Raw genomic sequence first — 17,607 nt, forward strand, 5'->3', positions numbered from 1 at the left:
CATAGACGTTTTTGATTATGTAGTTAGTTTTTCGCCTTGAAGCAACAGTTTGCTGAAAGTATAAAAATGCCGACATGTTAAAATAAAATATAATAAAAACATAACAAAAATATCCAACTCTAAGCTTTATTCCAAAATGGGGGAGTTCATAAAAATTGACAAAATCAAAATCTATTTATCAACGGAACATGTGAAACAATAACTACCGGATTTCTAATTTGGTAAAGGCATTTGTTGCAGAGAAATTCCGGTTAAACCGGGCTTTTATCTATCTAAACCTTCACTTCTGTTGTTTCTAGTTTACTTTGTATCCGATGTTTAATAAACAGGAAGTGTCACTCTGCCTCAACGTCATTTGTATATAAACTGAAAAGGCCAGAACACATTACATAAAATTATGAAAAGTCACACTACAATACCAAATGCTACAAAGTATGAACAGCCACATAATTCGGAGATGATCTCATGTTCACATGAATGGTTACACACATCAAAGTAGGAAATCATCCATAATTCGGAAATGAACTCATGTGCTAAAGAAGGGTAATCAGTTTGTACCTCCCTTGCGACATTAATGTATGTTATTATCTGCAATTGAGAATATGGTCATACGTCACTGTCGGTAATGCACAATAGAGGTACATGTGACTGCTGAATTGTGGTTACAGCAACTTGAGCTTTAACATCGTCATCTGTTAACCATCATAGCGGTCAACCGAATTATAATGATTATGACCATTGTATAAATTTAAAGGTGTTATGCCATCATCTAATATACCACTCTTTCATGTGATATTCAAAATTTTCAAACCCTCATCTAGTCTGACCCACATTGTAGAAATGTCAATTTTTATTAAATGTTGAAACTACTTTTGTCTTGAATAAGGATGCCATGTTTTCTCCTTTGCATAACGCATACAACCAAGCAATCAACTTAACTATAAAAGTATTAATTATTATCAATAATTAAAAGGATCAGCACATCTCATAATCAGAATAAAGTGTACCCTCAATGGCTCTTACAATTATTTTTTTTTAAATTGCAAATTACTATTATCATGGAAAAATACTATTTTAATCCACCGTTTTCTACATAAGAAAATACCTGCACCAAGTCATGACTGTATGACAGTTGTTATCCATTCTTTTGCTGTGTTTAAGGTTTTGATTTTGTCCTTTGATTAGGGACTTACCGTTTTGAATTTTTCTCGGAGTTCAGTATTTTTGTGATTTTACTTTTTAACCGGTTGTTTAAACAAATTGGTTTCTTGAAATCATGTCATAAACAAAAAGTTGTGCCAAATACGGCTAAGGTAATATATTCCTGTGATAAGAAAATCCTTAATTTTTCGATACATTCAAAGTTTTGTAAATAGGAAATTTATAAAAATTACCACATAATTTATATTCATGTCAACACAGAAGTGCTGACTACTGGGCTGGTGATACCCTTGGGGACAAAACGTCCACCAGCAGTGGCATCGACCCAGTGGTATAAATAGTTATCAAAGGTACCAGGATTATAATTTAGTACGCCAGACGCGCGTTTCGTCTACATAAGACTCTTCAGTGACGCTCATATCAAAATATTTATAAAGCCAAACAATTACGAAGTAGAAGAGCATTGAGGGTCCAAAATTCCCAAAAAGTTGTGCCAAATGCGGCTAAGGTAATCTATTCCTGTGATAAGAAAATCTTTAATTTTCCAAAACCTGATGAAAAGGTCAATGTAAATTCATGTTACAAATTCCAAGGGAGCAAAGAAAAGAGTATTGTGAATACAATGCATTCTTTGTTTTTCATCCGATTGAATAGTTACAATTCACACAAGAGAATATAAATATCTCATATACGAATAAAAGAAGCCATATACGACAGACCAACAAATGACAATAACGAAATCTTCTAATTCGTACAATATATTATAGCAATAGATAATGTAAATCAGGATTTCGACGAGTATTTGTCTTGAATTATAGTCTGTGTTTACTAGACATGAAGTAGAAGACTGTGATAACTAATTACTCATAGTTGTTAAATGGATTATTGTACGGACACAAGGGATACTTCAATAACTGTGTGAAGTATGGAACTACGTCTCGATTATACTTAATCTAAAGAGATGTAAGAAGAAATATTGTACACATTGCTTTCTTTATCAATCAGATAAAGGGGAATATATATAAAAAATTTTGCTTGTGACTTATTAATAATATTGAGACAGGAAATGGGGAATGTGTCAGAATTAATGTATCTGCTGCAATATTCATTGACTACGTCGATATCAAAATGTCTGTTAATACTATGAAATCTTAATTAATGTAGATTTCAAATATTACCGGTAAATGTGAATTTTATGGAAAAAAGGTTTGCAATTCGTTAGAGGACGGATCCAGCCATTTTCAAAAGGGGGTTTCCCAACATAGCAATATGAGGCAGGCATTATCTGTAAATGGGGACGAAGTCTGTATGAATTATTTTTTTGTAACTTAAATATTTGTTAAAAAGAAAAGATACGGAAATACCGTAACGTTTCCGATTTTGGTTCTGTTGTTAGGGATATTAGTTGTGACGTTATTTAAGTTATGGCATCGTATGCAATGTAAACAAAGAAACGCTATCATTAGGTAACGTTTATTCATATCAAGGATTTATTAAAAGTGAAACTGGTATTGCGTTCCTTCATATTTTATACTAGACTGATAAATTAAATATATATTTACCTCAAAGTTTCATACGAACGAGACCGGAAAAAGGAAATATATTGTAGATTTCTGCGCAGATGCGGGAATTCAAAACATGACATAAAAAAATGAACGATTTTGAGTTCATTAGTACAATGAAAATTTCGGGAAAATTTTCCCGATTTTTTTTTATTATTATTGATTTTTCTACTGTTATTGTGGACTTCGTCCCCATATACAAAGGGGGGAGGGGTTTCCAACCAAATGTCCCCATTCAAATGCTTTGATCATCCAACAAAAAGGGGGTTCTAACTCCCCCCTGAAACCGCCACTACATTAACATGATACATGTATTACTTTGACCTTTATTCAGTTAGCGCAGAATCCCGTACATCCTCTCTTCGATGGAATAAATATTTTGCTCCGAGTAAATGTTTAAAAAAAAAACTGAAAGATATCCAACTAGTCTTATAAACCATGCATACGTAACCAATCGTTTGTGCTCGATAATTGAAAATATGAAAAGTTAAGATTGAACATTCTAACATAGGGTTCATTCAATTGTCAATTTTGCTTTGAGTAAAATGTTTATACATATTCTGTTATATATATATATATGATGTTTATTCCTTTTTCATATGCAATGTTGAGTACGGCAGTATAAATAAAAAAAAGAGTTATCAAAGGTACCAGGAATATAAGTTTATACACCAGGCGCGCGTTTCTTTTACATAAGACTCATCAGTTACGCTCATAAATAAGTCTGTGTCTATATATGTTGGTGTTTGATTTTGGTGAAGTTCAGTGTTTCTGTTATCCGTTGGTTTCCTCTGTTTTAGTTTGATTTAATGTCGCCAAATTGATTTATGACTAAAGAACAGTGATATACTTTTGTTGCCTTTATCAGACATTCACGAAATTTACATAATTACCGAAATCTTTCAGTAAATAGTCCAGATAAAACCATGATATTGATGGGTATCATTAGTCAGACAATATTGCATTTTGCCTATGAACTGCGAAGTTCTTGACCAATTTCTAGAGTGCAAGGAAGCAGTTGTATAGAGGTTTATCTAGTTTTAAAATCAAGTTAAATCAACCATTTTCTACATAAAAAAATGCATGTACCAAGTCAGGAAGATCACAGTTGTAATCCATTCGTGTCATGTGTTTGAGTTTTTGATTGTGCCATTTGATTGGGAACTTTCCGTTTTGAATTTTCGACGGAGTTCAGTATTTTTATGATTTTACTTTTTCCATCTATGAACTCCGAAGTTTTTTTTTTCATTTTCTAGAGTGAAAGAAAGCAGTTGTAATGGAACAAGCAACACTTAAAACAACAACCATTTAGTGCATAAGAACAAACGAACAGACAACCATGGAACTGCAATTCTAAAGAATCATATAAACTTCAAACGGCAGAAAGCATAAGTATATACCGCAATCAACTGATCAAACGTCAAAAAATTGTTTGCACATTTCTAGTGGATTTACGAATTGCTCATTAACGTTATTACTCAATTGAACAACATCATAAAACATGTATCCTAATGTTTTGAAAAGGGAAAAAAAAAACGATGTAGGGTGTTTTACATTTTTTATTGAACAAAAATACCTTGGCATGGATGTGCGTTATAATAATCATTTGGTCATACATTCCAATTAGAAAATATTACATATAATTATCCAGATTTCTTCTGTTTTCTATGATTAAAGTTCCAACATATCACACAATATGGGCACAGAGTATTAGAGATAAATTTATAAATAATATAGAATGTCACAGAAAAACATAAATATACATTACTTTGATCCTGATGATTGCAGCTATGATATACACATGATTTATCATTTGTGAACAAATTATAACTCCAATAGCTGGTAACAATGCATTGATTAATATCTTGTATGTTGTTCGAATGCATATTATATATCTTGTCCATGAAATGTGCGAGCTAATGTTTATGTCGAATCTTCGCGTGTTAAATTGAAATGAAAATAAAGTTCTTTAAGCTTTCATGCGTCAATGTGCAATGCTACAACAATGAGCAAAAACAGGATGTAAAAATAATTTTAAAGTATAATATTTCAGTATGTGACAGGTAAAAGTTTAATGGAATTAACCCATCATCTGTATTCTTGATCTCAGAAGTTGATCTCTACTTCTATTTTGTTCTCCATTGAGCATACTGGCGATCGAGGAAAGTGCCCCGTTAACGGAGAACTGTTTTCTCGTACGTCTGAAAGAACCAGCATTTGAGCCAGATTTGTAAGCTTTATTCAGATTTTTAAGTGTATACATCATACATCCGTCAACATCAGCTGTGAAAGATTGACATATATATTTGAGACCAATATCGTCGATTGCGCACAATTTACACGTTGCACTGTTTACAACCTCGTTTTCAATATCTGTTTGATCGGTACCTCTCGTTGGCATTTCTATATTTCCGTAAATAGCATCCCGATTAATTGAGGCCACTGTATGGTCACATAAAACAACAAAGGAAATTATAATTGCACTAATGGTTGCTATCAGGACGTTCATGTTGAATTGATCTGAAAAGATAAATGGAATTTTGTAAATATTTATTTCAATTCATGTTACGTGTAAATATCACAAAATGTAGCATATAAAAACTAAGATGTGGTGTGCTTACTAAAAAGACAACTAGATAAAATAACATAGAAATAAATAAATATAGGTCACCATATGGCCTTCAACAATCAGGAAATACTATACTGCATATTCTGCTATAAAAGGCCCCAAAATTATACAAATGTAAAACCATTCAAACGAGAAATCTAACGGCATTAGCTATGTAAAAATAATAAACGGAAATCAAATGTTTAACACAGCAATAAACGATAAACACAGAATTACAGGCTCCTGACTTGGGACAAGCAGAAACATAATGTGGATAAACTAGTTTGAAGGCGCCATCCCTTCCCCAACATAGAACAGTGGTAACAAAATAACAATGACTGGCAGGTGTATATGTATCCTAATATCTCGCATGGCTAAAAGGGCATGTAATGACTTTTTTGAAGATTCGTTATGTGCAGGACTAGCAGGAAAGATGTGTACGTCTTAAGATTTGGTTTCACAAATGAAAAAAACAATATAGGCAAGAATAAAACAAAACATACTTTTTTTTAATAATTATGCTCGACCACGTGCACGTGCCTCGTAAGTGTAAACTGTTATCAAGAAAACATGTATATAATCTATGTCTTGAAATTAGATTTGTTTGATCGGTTTTATAAAGTTATTAACAAAAACAGTATTTGACCTCCTTCTGGCACATAAGTTTATTGCACCCCCCCCCCCCCCCCCGCTTTGTAACGATAAAATAACAATCTCTGTGAGTATATGTAAATCGTGCTCGATTCAAGTGCAGCAGATTGTTGGTTCTATAAAAACTCACTTAGATACCAATTTATCGTTAACCTGAAACTAAAAAAATAAACAGGTGAAAGGACAGGTCAATAAAGAAGTTGACGTGTAAGAGAGGCCAAAAATCTTAAATACGTCAGTGCCATGTCTGGTTAATGGTCCTCTATGTCTTAGGCGAGGAGGGGGTGTAGAAACATCTTACGTTTCTGAGTGATAGTAACATTTCATAAAAGAATCGTGTTTAAAATGTTTTTATCTTCCCACACCATATCACTTGAATGAACTCTTATTAAAGCTGCGTCTTCAACCCATATACAATATTGTATTGTTCATATTACAAATGCGACCAATAGTTTTAGCATGCTATTTTTATTTTCAACGAATTCCATACGACCAAATAACCATCCCTTGTTTATAACCTTGAAGTTTAAGGCGTGCATATCGATAATAAATTGAAAGATCACTTAATCAATATAAAAACCTTTGATGAATATAAACTAATATATAACTTAAATGAAAGACAATATTTGCGAAAGTGAAAATATGTTTTTCTGATATTGGATCTTCTGTATAGTTAAAAGAATCAATTAGAATCAAATGGGTAACATTAGTAGTTGAGTAGTTAAGCAAAGCTTTGAAATAATTTTTGCTAATTGAAAATATGTGAAATTCTACAAAAGGATGAACAAGAAAACAAAGGAACAATAAATTATCATAAATTGAAGAAAACCCGAAAATGACATGACAAACAGAAAATAATATACATAAAAAGCATAAGACAAAGACAGACATCAAGGACGATATTAGGTGTTGGAGATGGTACCGATCATGCTTCACATGTTGATACCATCGTGTTGCTCATAGCAAAGACAAATTCGGTGATTTCTCATCTTTCGAAAACATAAATATCTGTTTGGTATACAACATTCATACCATTACATATATTATATGACAGGAAGACCAAGTCCTTATCAAGTTTCAATACATTTTGTTCGGCAATACCTAGGAATACACAATAACATATTTGGTTGCTTTTATAACAGAAACAAATAAGATTTCATAATATCAACTATACACAGTGATCAACTAGGTCAATATTTATTTATACATGAAGACTGTACATTTATTTTATTTTGTGGTGTTCTGTTTTAATAATAAAGGCGATTTTAAACTGGATAAATGTTTTTGATTGTTGATTATTTGCTGTAAGCATGGGACTTCAAACATGTTTTAACAAAACTCTTACTTTCAAAAATATATAACACTTACTGCTTGGCAATTTGAAATACATAACTATCATCTAGTCTCTTAAATCATGTTAAAATTCTCAGTTTATAAAAAACAGGGTTTAATACATAATTATGTGTTATTGTGATGTATTGTAAAAGCTGGAACATTTATAAATATTCAAAAACAGTATAAAATTGTATTCAACAGTATTTCAATTTACACAGAACTTCTAATAAAATTCAATTAAACTTTAAATCTTTCTTCCTTATTAACACGAATCTTTTCGAGAAAAGACGAAATTGAATCATTCAATTTTACTGTTTGTTCTAAATGCTTTTAACATTGGCAAAACTAGTATTGTTTACAGCGGTGCATTTGCATTAGTAATTAGAGAATAGACCCTGAAAATGGATGGTTTTCTATCAAAATATTTGCACTTAATAACATAGCAGTTTACTATTTGTTACATACGAGTTTACAAACAAAAACCGAATATCTGTTTCCACAACGAATGACAAATGTAGAAACCAAAATACAGAATAAAAATTGAGAACTTGTTTCTAGGAAAGACAGAGGGAAAAGGTTCGAAATAAATTGAATGTTACTATCGTCGGTCAATACAAGTTGGTAATGACTTACATTTCTATCCAATACCCGTCGTCATGATTTATATTATCTATTTCTAATTGCAATATTTGATGTTGTGGATAAAACCTGAATACAAGAGAAAAACTCCATGTGAACCCTATTATGTTTGATTTTTGTAATTAGATAACGCGAATGTGTGAATGAACCAAATAATACAAAGCATTGACAAAAGCATACTTCTCAACTTACGACTTTTGACTATTAGGAAGAATATATTAGCGTTAGATATGCAAGACCACTGTTCAACTGAAGGATTTTCACCAAGTAGTATATTGAATGAATGACATGAGACTTGGATGTAGTCGTCAATGATGTGATTGTTGGTGTTTTAATGCCACTTTTAAGCTCTGTATTTAGGCTATTTCGTGGCAGTCGGTTTTTATTGGTGGAAGAAGCCGGAGTGCTCTGTAAAAACCCCCGACCCGATAGGAAAACTGACCATCCTAGTGAATAAAGATTGGAGTCGAGTGCACCCGAACGAGCGGGGTTCGAACACACAACCTCAGTGTTGACTGGCTAGTGATTACAGTTGTAACTACTTAGACAACCAGCCATTGAGTCCACTTTAGTCGTCAATGAGACAGCAACTGAAAAAACACAAGTTATCAAAGGACTTCAATGGGGCTATTCATAACCTTCAATAATAGGATCATCGATATTTAAATGAAGGGTAAATATACCAAAAGGATATTCAAGCTCATTGTCAACTTATCTGACAAAACCATGGCATGAAACGGAAAACGTCTATACAGTACACAAAATTCAACACACAAATCTAACGACTGAACCACACGAACCCAATCAAAAGTAGAAGCGATCTCAGGTTTGCAAGAACTCTGAACAGACGCAATACACCGCGTTGAAAAATACCATCAATTGTTTAACGGAATTAAGGATCAGACATTCTATAAAGTTTGATTTTACTACTGACCCAAAAGTCCGGAATGATAAGTAGGATTTGATTGTATCTCCTAAAACTGGAATATATTCGTGGGATATAGAAACAATGACAATCATTTTTCTCTATGTATTGCGGTTTAATAATTTATCATTTTTTTCTTATACTGTATTCGTTCTTTTCATTTATATTATCTAACTCTCCAAAAAGATCGTCATGATTTTCTAGTAACAGATTAATAATGTGAAATTCTAAGGAGTTGCCAATAGTATTTTCAAGTTTGTCTAGTTACATAATAATTTTATGTAATTCTTTGTGACAGATTAAATCTAAAGACAAATGTTTTAAATGAACATTCTAAAGTGTTGTTGAAATCATGTTTGATTCTAATTGAAAATTTAGTCTAACCAATACATTTGTTTTCAAATTGACAAGAATGACGTCACATTTTTTCGAGTCGACAAATTATATTAACACATTTTTTTTAGTTCAAATTGACAATCAAATAAAAAAATAAACTTACTGCTATTCTATTATTAGTATTTATTATCAAAATTATGCAAGGCTATACGTTGTGACTGCATTACAAAGACAGGTGTTTTATTCAAATTTCACTATTTATTGGAAATGAATTAACTTACCCTTCCTGTTCTTGTTGGTTCGAGTTTTGTTTAGATAATTACTTTGTAGTACTTCGTTTATTATCAATATACATGATTGTTGTAAATATAAAACAATAATAAGATGGCAATATGAGTCGTAAGGTAAGTAACAGTTGGATAGATATCACCGTGGCAGAAAGAAAAAAATCAAAAAAAATAAATCGATTAAAACTAAGGTTCATAAACCAAAATATTCAATAAACATGGGGGCTAGGCGGCAAGTGGTCTAAGTAGTTCTACTACTGTAATCACTAGCTAGTCAATACTGAGGTTGTGAGTTCAAACCCCGCCAGTGCAAGTGCACTCAAATTCAATCCTAATTGATAAGGATTGTTAGTTTTCCTATCGCAGGTCGTTGGGTTTTATTTCGGGCACTCCGGTTTCCTCCATCAATAAAAACTGACACCACGAAATAGCCCATAACTGGCGCTTAAAATACCACAAATCAATCCAATCAATCAATCAATCTATAAACATGGTTTATCTCAGATGCTTCGGAAAGGCAATTGGTTTTTTATCTTTAAAGTTGCCGGTTCATAAAGGAGTATTGTTGTATTGACACATGACTTTATCATTTGATCTGATCAATTTGTAATGATAAAGGTTATGTGAGACAAACGTCAAGCTTTGAGATACATGGTTTTAAAAACCTACAAATCGGTCAATGTGTTAGAGTGTCGTATGATGGAAAAGTTTATTGAAACATGACATATGATTTTATTCGGATTATTTTGCCTAATTTATGACAATATTTGACACATTGTTTATTTCCTAGGAGGATAAATTTACAAAATAAACTTCCAATTAGTGTGTTACATATGAAATCTCGCGAGAATAAGCAAAATATAAATCAGATTAAATGGATAATATAAAATTAAAACTGTCTTTTAAATTTGGAAAACAATGTTGTGATATTAGACAATCTTATTTAATTTTACAATATCGGTAAAGTATTTTTAAAAAATGAAGAGTATTATATCATTTAACTCTACGTCATTGAAATTAAAAAGACAAAGACTTATTGTATAAATACGAAAGATATCTTTAAAATTACATTAACCAATTACCTAATTAAAACAAAATAATAACAACACAAAAGAACCTTATGGACTAAAGACAATCTTACATTTGATTCGTCTTTATCTAGATAAACGTGGCACTCAACTTTATGTAGGTTAACAGTCTATTTCAAATAATGAATATTCAAAAAAATATGCTTAATTGGTTATCAAAAATGCCAAAGGTACCAGGATTATAATTTGATACGCATGCGTGTTGTCTACATAGGACTTATTAGAGACGCTCAGATCAAAATAATTAATTTGAAAGCCGAAATATGTATAAATTTGAAGAGTATTGAGGATTCACAATTCCAAAAGGTTGTGCCAAATACGAATAAGGTAATCTATGTCTCGGATAAGAAAATCCTTAGTATTTCGAAAAAGTCATTCTTTTGCAAACAGTCAACTTGCAAAATAAGTTAAATAAAAGTTAAAAATACAAATTCTTCGTACAACACTTACACTCATCGAATGACAATAATAGTAAATGATACATTCCAAAATTGTATCGCGTTTTCACAATAAAGATTATTAACTGTAAAGAGTAAATATCATTAGATACAGAAGCAGAAGATATATATCCATTACAGAACATGTTTTTTTATTGGAATTTTTATATTTTGTATACTAGTCGTAAACATTGCCATTTCTGATTTCTAATTTAATTTGAAAAACATCACAGGAAGTTTACAATTCATAGGTCGTTTGAAATGTCATGAAAGGTTTTAGTAAAAAAAGGAAAACAATAAATATACAAACCACCAACATAGAAAACATATAACTGGGCAACACGAACCCAAACCCCAACGACTACTGGTGATGATATGAGTTGCCTTATAAGGGGAAATCATGCTCCAACTTGAAAAGTCTTATCAACTGTGGGTTTTTTTGTATTCTGAATCTTAAATATTATCATTCAAAGTAGCATACTTATCATATTGCACCAAGCTCTTAACTAAATGTATAAGGTATAAAGTAAAAAAACAAAATTACCGAAGTCGTAGGAAAATTCAGAAAGGAAAGTTATAATCATTTTCACTATTTCACTAAACTGTTTACTATGTGCAATTGGTTTATCCGTAAAATTGATTGTGATCTTTAAAAGTACACAGTGTGCTCTAATTATCCTCTGTCATATTTTCTAGTAAATTATCCGCTGTATTCTAATAATATTATAAAGCCATTAAAAACATAATTGAATCCGTATAAAAACACCGATATTAAGTTAACTTTAAAGGTTAGTATTTAATATTGTCTGAAAATGATAAGAATAATAACCTTGTCACAGCGCCTGTTATCAGCCTAAATACTGTACATGTTGCATCATTCATTTTAATTGGTAATTGTTTTCTTAGAACACTGACAAACACACCCACCGAAAATTAGTACTTTGCAAAATATTTCAAAACATTATGATATATGGAATTTTGGTCATCATGCTCTTCAACTTTGTACTTTGCTTGGCCTATTTTTTTTTTTTTTTTTTTTCTTTAACTTTTTTGGATTCGAGCGTCACTGATGAGTCTTTTGTAGACGAAACGCGCATTTGGCGTATATACAAAATTTTGTCCTGGTATCTATGATGAGTTTATTTATAGTCACGAAAGCCACCAAATATTGAACCCAACTATTAAATAAGAATCCAAAGTAACGTCTAAACAGAAATTTTAAAACAAACTAATTATACCTTGTGAATTAGTATTGTCTCTTGGTATCTTTCTTTTTACCAAAAACGATTTTGAACAATTAGAGCTTAATTGAATGGGATAGAAGATGTTGGTAATATAACTAAAACACTATTGTTGAAATTGGATAAATCATTTTATAAACTGTAATAATATCAACAGTACAAATTGTTCTGCAAAAGATGTGTCTAAGTATGTAAAACTTTCCATAATATAAACGATGTTATAAAATTTCAGCTTCTATTTATAATGCAAAATTTTCCTTTAAAAATATTAAAATGAGAGGAATTTTCGAACTGATGATCGTTTACTTGAGTATAAAAGGATTAATGACAATAAAACGATTGACAAAAGTAATTTGTAATTCAAATTCAAAATTCAAACAAAAAAGAATTGCAGACATGGAAGAACTGTACCATTCATTTTCATATGCATTGCCAAATATAGAAAGCGCATATGAATAGAATTAAACTTAAATATAATACAAGAACTTTCAGTTAATTAAACAGGAAATATTTAATTAATATTTATGAATTGGCACTCTACTTATTTTAACTAACATACCGATCCTACCTGTAGCCTGGTTGCTTTAATCCTAACTGGTGTTCAGTTCAAGAGCCACTATTGGAATGGAGAGCGTACTTGACAACGGCTATTATTAAGGTCGATTTATACAAGTTAATTACGACAATTTGTGTCTTAGTCGTTCAAACTCTTGATTATATATATACAAATTGTTGCTGAGAATGCACCAATAAGCTGAGAGATAAATTATTGTATGGGAGTATAATCGAATAGTTGTGTTCTTTCAGGGTCTTGCAAGCTGAAATTTACTTAAGTCTCCCAATGAAGTGTTACGGACGCTTAACAATGAATTTCATAATACATTAATATAAGCATTAAAATTATGCCTACGATTACTTTTTTACTCTGGGGAAAGTAAAGCACTCTTCTGACGAAGATTTGATTTAGTCTCTATTTGGATAATATGGAAATGAGCCTAAATTAGTAAGAAGGGGAAAATTGACTTGAAACCTCTAAAGGCTCTTTTGTGTCGCGACAAACAGGATTGACTTTAAAACGAAAATATTGTTTAACAAGTTCAGTAATGAACAGTTAATATAAATAACTGCGGGTTTTGTGCTGACTAAAGTTCAGATTTATATACAGTATAACGTGGTTTTAATGGACAAACCCTTGCTGTGCTTAAGGAACACGTTTCTCGAAATATTGGCAGACTTAATTGCATTATTCATGTTATTAGAATTAACAATATGATTAACAGGCATTTTAATTTAAAAATCACCTTTTAACCAAAAAGACAAGGTAATACTACGATGATCCTCCATCTACTAGAATGGTTGCTGCTTCATTCAATATTTCAAGGTTGTACGTCAATCCGAAAGTAACCGAACGAAATTTGAATGTTATGGGTATATATACCATGAAAAAATAAGTATGAAAAATTACATTTATAGATTTCATACAGATTGAGAATAAAAAATCACTAAACTTTGTCTGTTTGATTTCCTGTTAAAAGTTTTAAAAAAAACTCATTTTTAATTGTATCTGTATAAGACTTATTGTTTTGTGATCAAATCAATCAATCAAATGATTTTCCGTTTCACTTTTAATGTTGCCATTCTTTTCTTTTAATAACTGAGCTAAGATATATCATGCATAATCCTAGCTAATGGGTTTAATATGAATACGGGTTCAATGAAGTCAAATTATTCACTTACAAGTTAAAAACTCATCATTGATGTTTCTAAGCTTATTTTGACAAAATTGAACCATACTGGCTGATACAAGCGAATTATTATTTTACTATTAAACTTTCAGTAATGATTAAACAAAAAAACTCATAGTAAATTTTGCTTACATATCTCGTAGCTAGTGCCTCTTAAAGTTTTCTATGTAATATTTACACACGTTAGTTTGTACTTTTTGTCGCTTTTTTGTTTTTGCCATGTGATTGTGGGGTTTTCTTTCACTTGTGATTAGTAATTATCCCCCTTTGTTATAATATGCATCCTTTAATGAAATCTCTCATTTTTCCAATTAGTAAAAGATGTTTTCAAAGCTTTGCTCAATTACTCAACTACTCATGTTACAATAATAATTAATTTTGTGATTTATACAGTAGATCCAATAGCACAACGTTTCAAAACCGTCATCTTTCATTTAAAACATATTAATTCATGTTCATTTAAGGTTTTCATATTGTTCAAGTGATTATTCAATTCGTTATCGATATGCACTCCTTGGATTTCAATTCAAGCAAAGGATGGTAGTTTTGGGATTTTTTTTTGTCACGTGAAATTCGTTGAAAATAAGAATAGCATAACATAATTGATGATCAGATTTGCCTTCTTAACAATATTGCCATTTGTTTGAGGACTAACCATTACTTAGAGTTCATTCAGGTGATTTGATGTTGGAAGATAAGCAAGATATTAATCATAGTTATTTTTCATTAAAAGACTGGTATCTTAAGTAGGTTGTTATGCACAATAATTCTAAGTGCAAATGGGTATCAACATGACATTATTCACAAACCCCGTAAATTAATATTGGAAAAAATTCAGGTGAAAAAAATTAAACCACATGTTATAAATTTTATGTTTTCCTTTTTTGACAAAAAATTATCTGGATTTACCTTTATAAGGAAAGATAAGGGGAAAAAAATAAAAGCCAAAAATATATTGATTATAATGATTTTTCATTTTTTTTAAATAGTATCAAAAGTCGGTTGTTATGCACATTAATTTTAGTGCATGTAGGCAGCAAGAAGAGGTAAATCTATTTTAAATATGCACATACACCGTCAATCCATATATAAAAAGATTCAGGTAAAAAAAAATGCATTTGTCCTATGCGTTTCTCTGGATTAACCTTTATAAGGAACGATCAAAACAAAATATTTAAAAGCCAAGAATGTTTAAGATACGAAACAGTTGAAGAGCTTCATCACCCAACAACACTTAAAAATATAACCACAACCATCTAATGTCGACTAAGCTTAAGGGAAAAAGTAAAATCACAAAAACACTGAACTCCGAGGAAATTTCAAACAGAAAGTCCCTTAATCAAATGGCAAATTCAATGATAAAACAGACCAAACAAATAAACCTTTATTTTCTTTATAAATTCAAATTATATCAGTAGCCAATTCAAAAAGAATTGTCACATAGCAGTACCAAAGTATTGAATGCTATGCTGATTATACCCTCTGGGATTGATAGTCAATAAGTGAAAGGATCGCATATACTTCAAAAGGAATGTTTTGTCTCCTGCTATGTATGCACCACCCTTCATGCGAATCTACTCTTTGTAAATATCAATATGAGGAAAGCCAAAGAATCGGTAAATTTACAGATCAGATGACTGTCACAGTTGTTTGAACATTAAAACGAATACCGTAGTCAGCAGTTGCATGTTTTTAAAAGTAAAATATTATATGTGTGGTCATTTTGATATTTTTGCTATTCGTAGAAGTCTAACAATGATATGAGTACGTCTTATGAGCAATTTTAACCATTTGTCCATTTACCACAACTATGAGTCTTTTTTTTAAGTGGATGATCTTTAAAATTTATCATGAGGTTATTTCCGTACTGTGAAATCGTATACTGTATCTATGCGTAAAATGTCAAACAGATTGTCCCTTCCAATCGAGAGTGTGTTCAAAGCATCATAGTGATCGTGGTGTTTGGAAGGGTGGTTATCTCCCTTGTAACATACGGGTATCTGAGTTTGTCCGGTAACGGACAGGGAATCAGTCTTTTGTTTACAAAGAGACAGTATAACATTTGTCACAATTTGTCACAAAATCAATAAGAGGAAGTGTTAAATCTATGCTATTCAATAAATTATTGATATGATTGCGTGAAGTATTCTCACTATAATGACATAAAGGAATGAATGCATACTAATTACAATAAATTGACGTAGTAATATTGAAAAACAAATATTCACGAATTTATCCTTGAAAGATAATCCCAGAAACAGAATCTACTCAGTAGCTGTCATTTGTATCTGAGCATGCTATGACATTTTTTGGGGGGTACTTCAGTACGTGTACTATTTGCTTATCCGACAGCCATTTTTCTGAATTCGCCTATTAGTGCTGAAGTATTGCAAATCTCCATTTTGATGTCATCTTGCACAAACATACATACTTTTATTCTTATTCTGATCTGCTTTCAAATATCGATTACGTCATTTTGCAATCATAATTATGATAACAAGTTTAAGTTAATATATCATATTTCACTATAACCAAAAACAAATAAACCTAAATGCAATAAAGTAAAACAGTTTTCTGCTTTTAAATATTGTGCAACTGAGGTGTATTTATGTCATTAACTTCATCGAGAACGTTCAAAACAACATATTAAGAACCTAATAGGGTAAATAAATTGAATAAACAACCATATGACGAAACACCCAATAAGCAATAGTAAAAACCGTGCATTGTTGCTCTCGTCTACGTCAGTTCATACTTTGTACATAAATGGGTCGAGTCTCAAGCTAGTAGTCTTTCTCTTATTATGTGATGAAACAATTATTTTTTTTAAAATACTCTGGTAATGGATTCATACGATTAGTGATACGATTTGTATGCGATGTATGCGATGTTTTACCTTGACTTGAAACATAAGCGAAAGATAATAAAATTTAAATGCAATATGTAATTCACGTAGTTCTTCTTTATTACAAATGAAGTTATTTTACGACGGTTCTAATTGAAATAAAATAATCAGTCTTTTGAAAATATATTCACATCATTTGTATAACCTAGAAAGGAATTTGCTAATTGCCGCATTTTTTTCAAATAAACTTATTTTTATAATGAATCAATTTTAAATCTTTTCTACATTTTACTTAACATTATAATTATGTTTACGTTCTTTTGGTTGTTTATATTCATATCAACAATGTACCATTTGAAATATGTATATAAGATAATACCGGTGACATTTAATACATTTAGTTAAATGAATAGCAGTAACATGATTGAATTATAAGCATTATTATCCTTTTATGCCACCTGCTCCATAGAACAAAGTTTTGTAATGCAAAGTTTGCAGATTTTAAAAAGCAATTATAAGCATATGGAATAAAAAAAAAGTTATCAGTAGAATTAGTGTGTACCCTCCCGGGTTGCACCAAAGAATAATTAGAAAGGCACCAGAAGTGTACGCTGTTCAAAAGTCATCAATCGATTGAGAGAGAAAAAAATCCGGTCGACAAACTTAAACCAAGTCAAACAAAACAACTTAAAGGTGAGAAGAACGGAACAACAGAAACACGGAGGTGCAACAAAAACAAAAGTTAAT

General features: G+C 31.0%; 1 long non-coding RNA gene across 1 annotated transcript; it reads right to left on the reverse strand.

The window, feature by feature from the left end:
* Positions 1–4,264: 4,264 nt before the first annotated feature.
* LOC143053400 (uncharacterized) lies at positions 4,265–13,048 on the reverse strand. The gene is made up of 2 exons (XR_012971323.1): positions 12,839–13,048; positions 4,265–5,243 (listed from the first exon to the last, which is right to left on the reverse strand). It is a non-coding gene; the product is annotated as an uncharacterized LOC143053400 (long non-coding RNA).
* Between the last annotated feature and the right edge of the window lie 4,559 nt (positions 13,049–17,607).

This window comes from Mytilus galloprovincialis, chromosome 12 (assembly GCF_965363235.1).
Source record: "Mytilus galloprovincialis chromosome 12, xbMytGall1.hap1.1, whole genome shotgun sequence".
In the NCBI taxonomy this organism is placed as follows: Eukaryota; Metazoa; Mollusca; class Bivalvia; order Mytilida; family Mytilidae; genus Mytilus; species Mytilus galloprovincialis.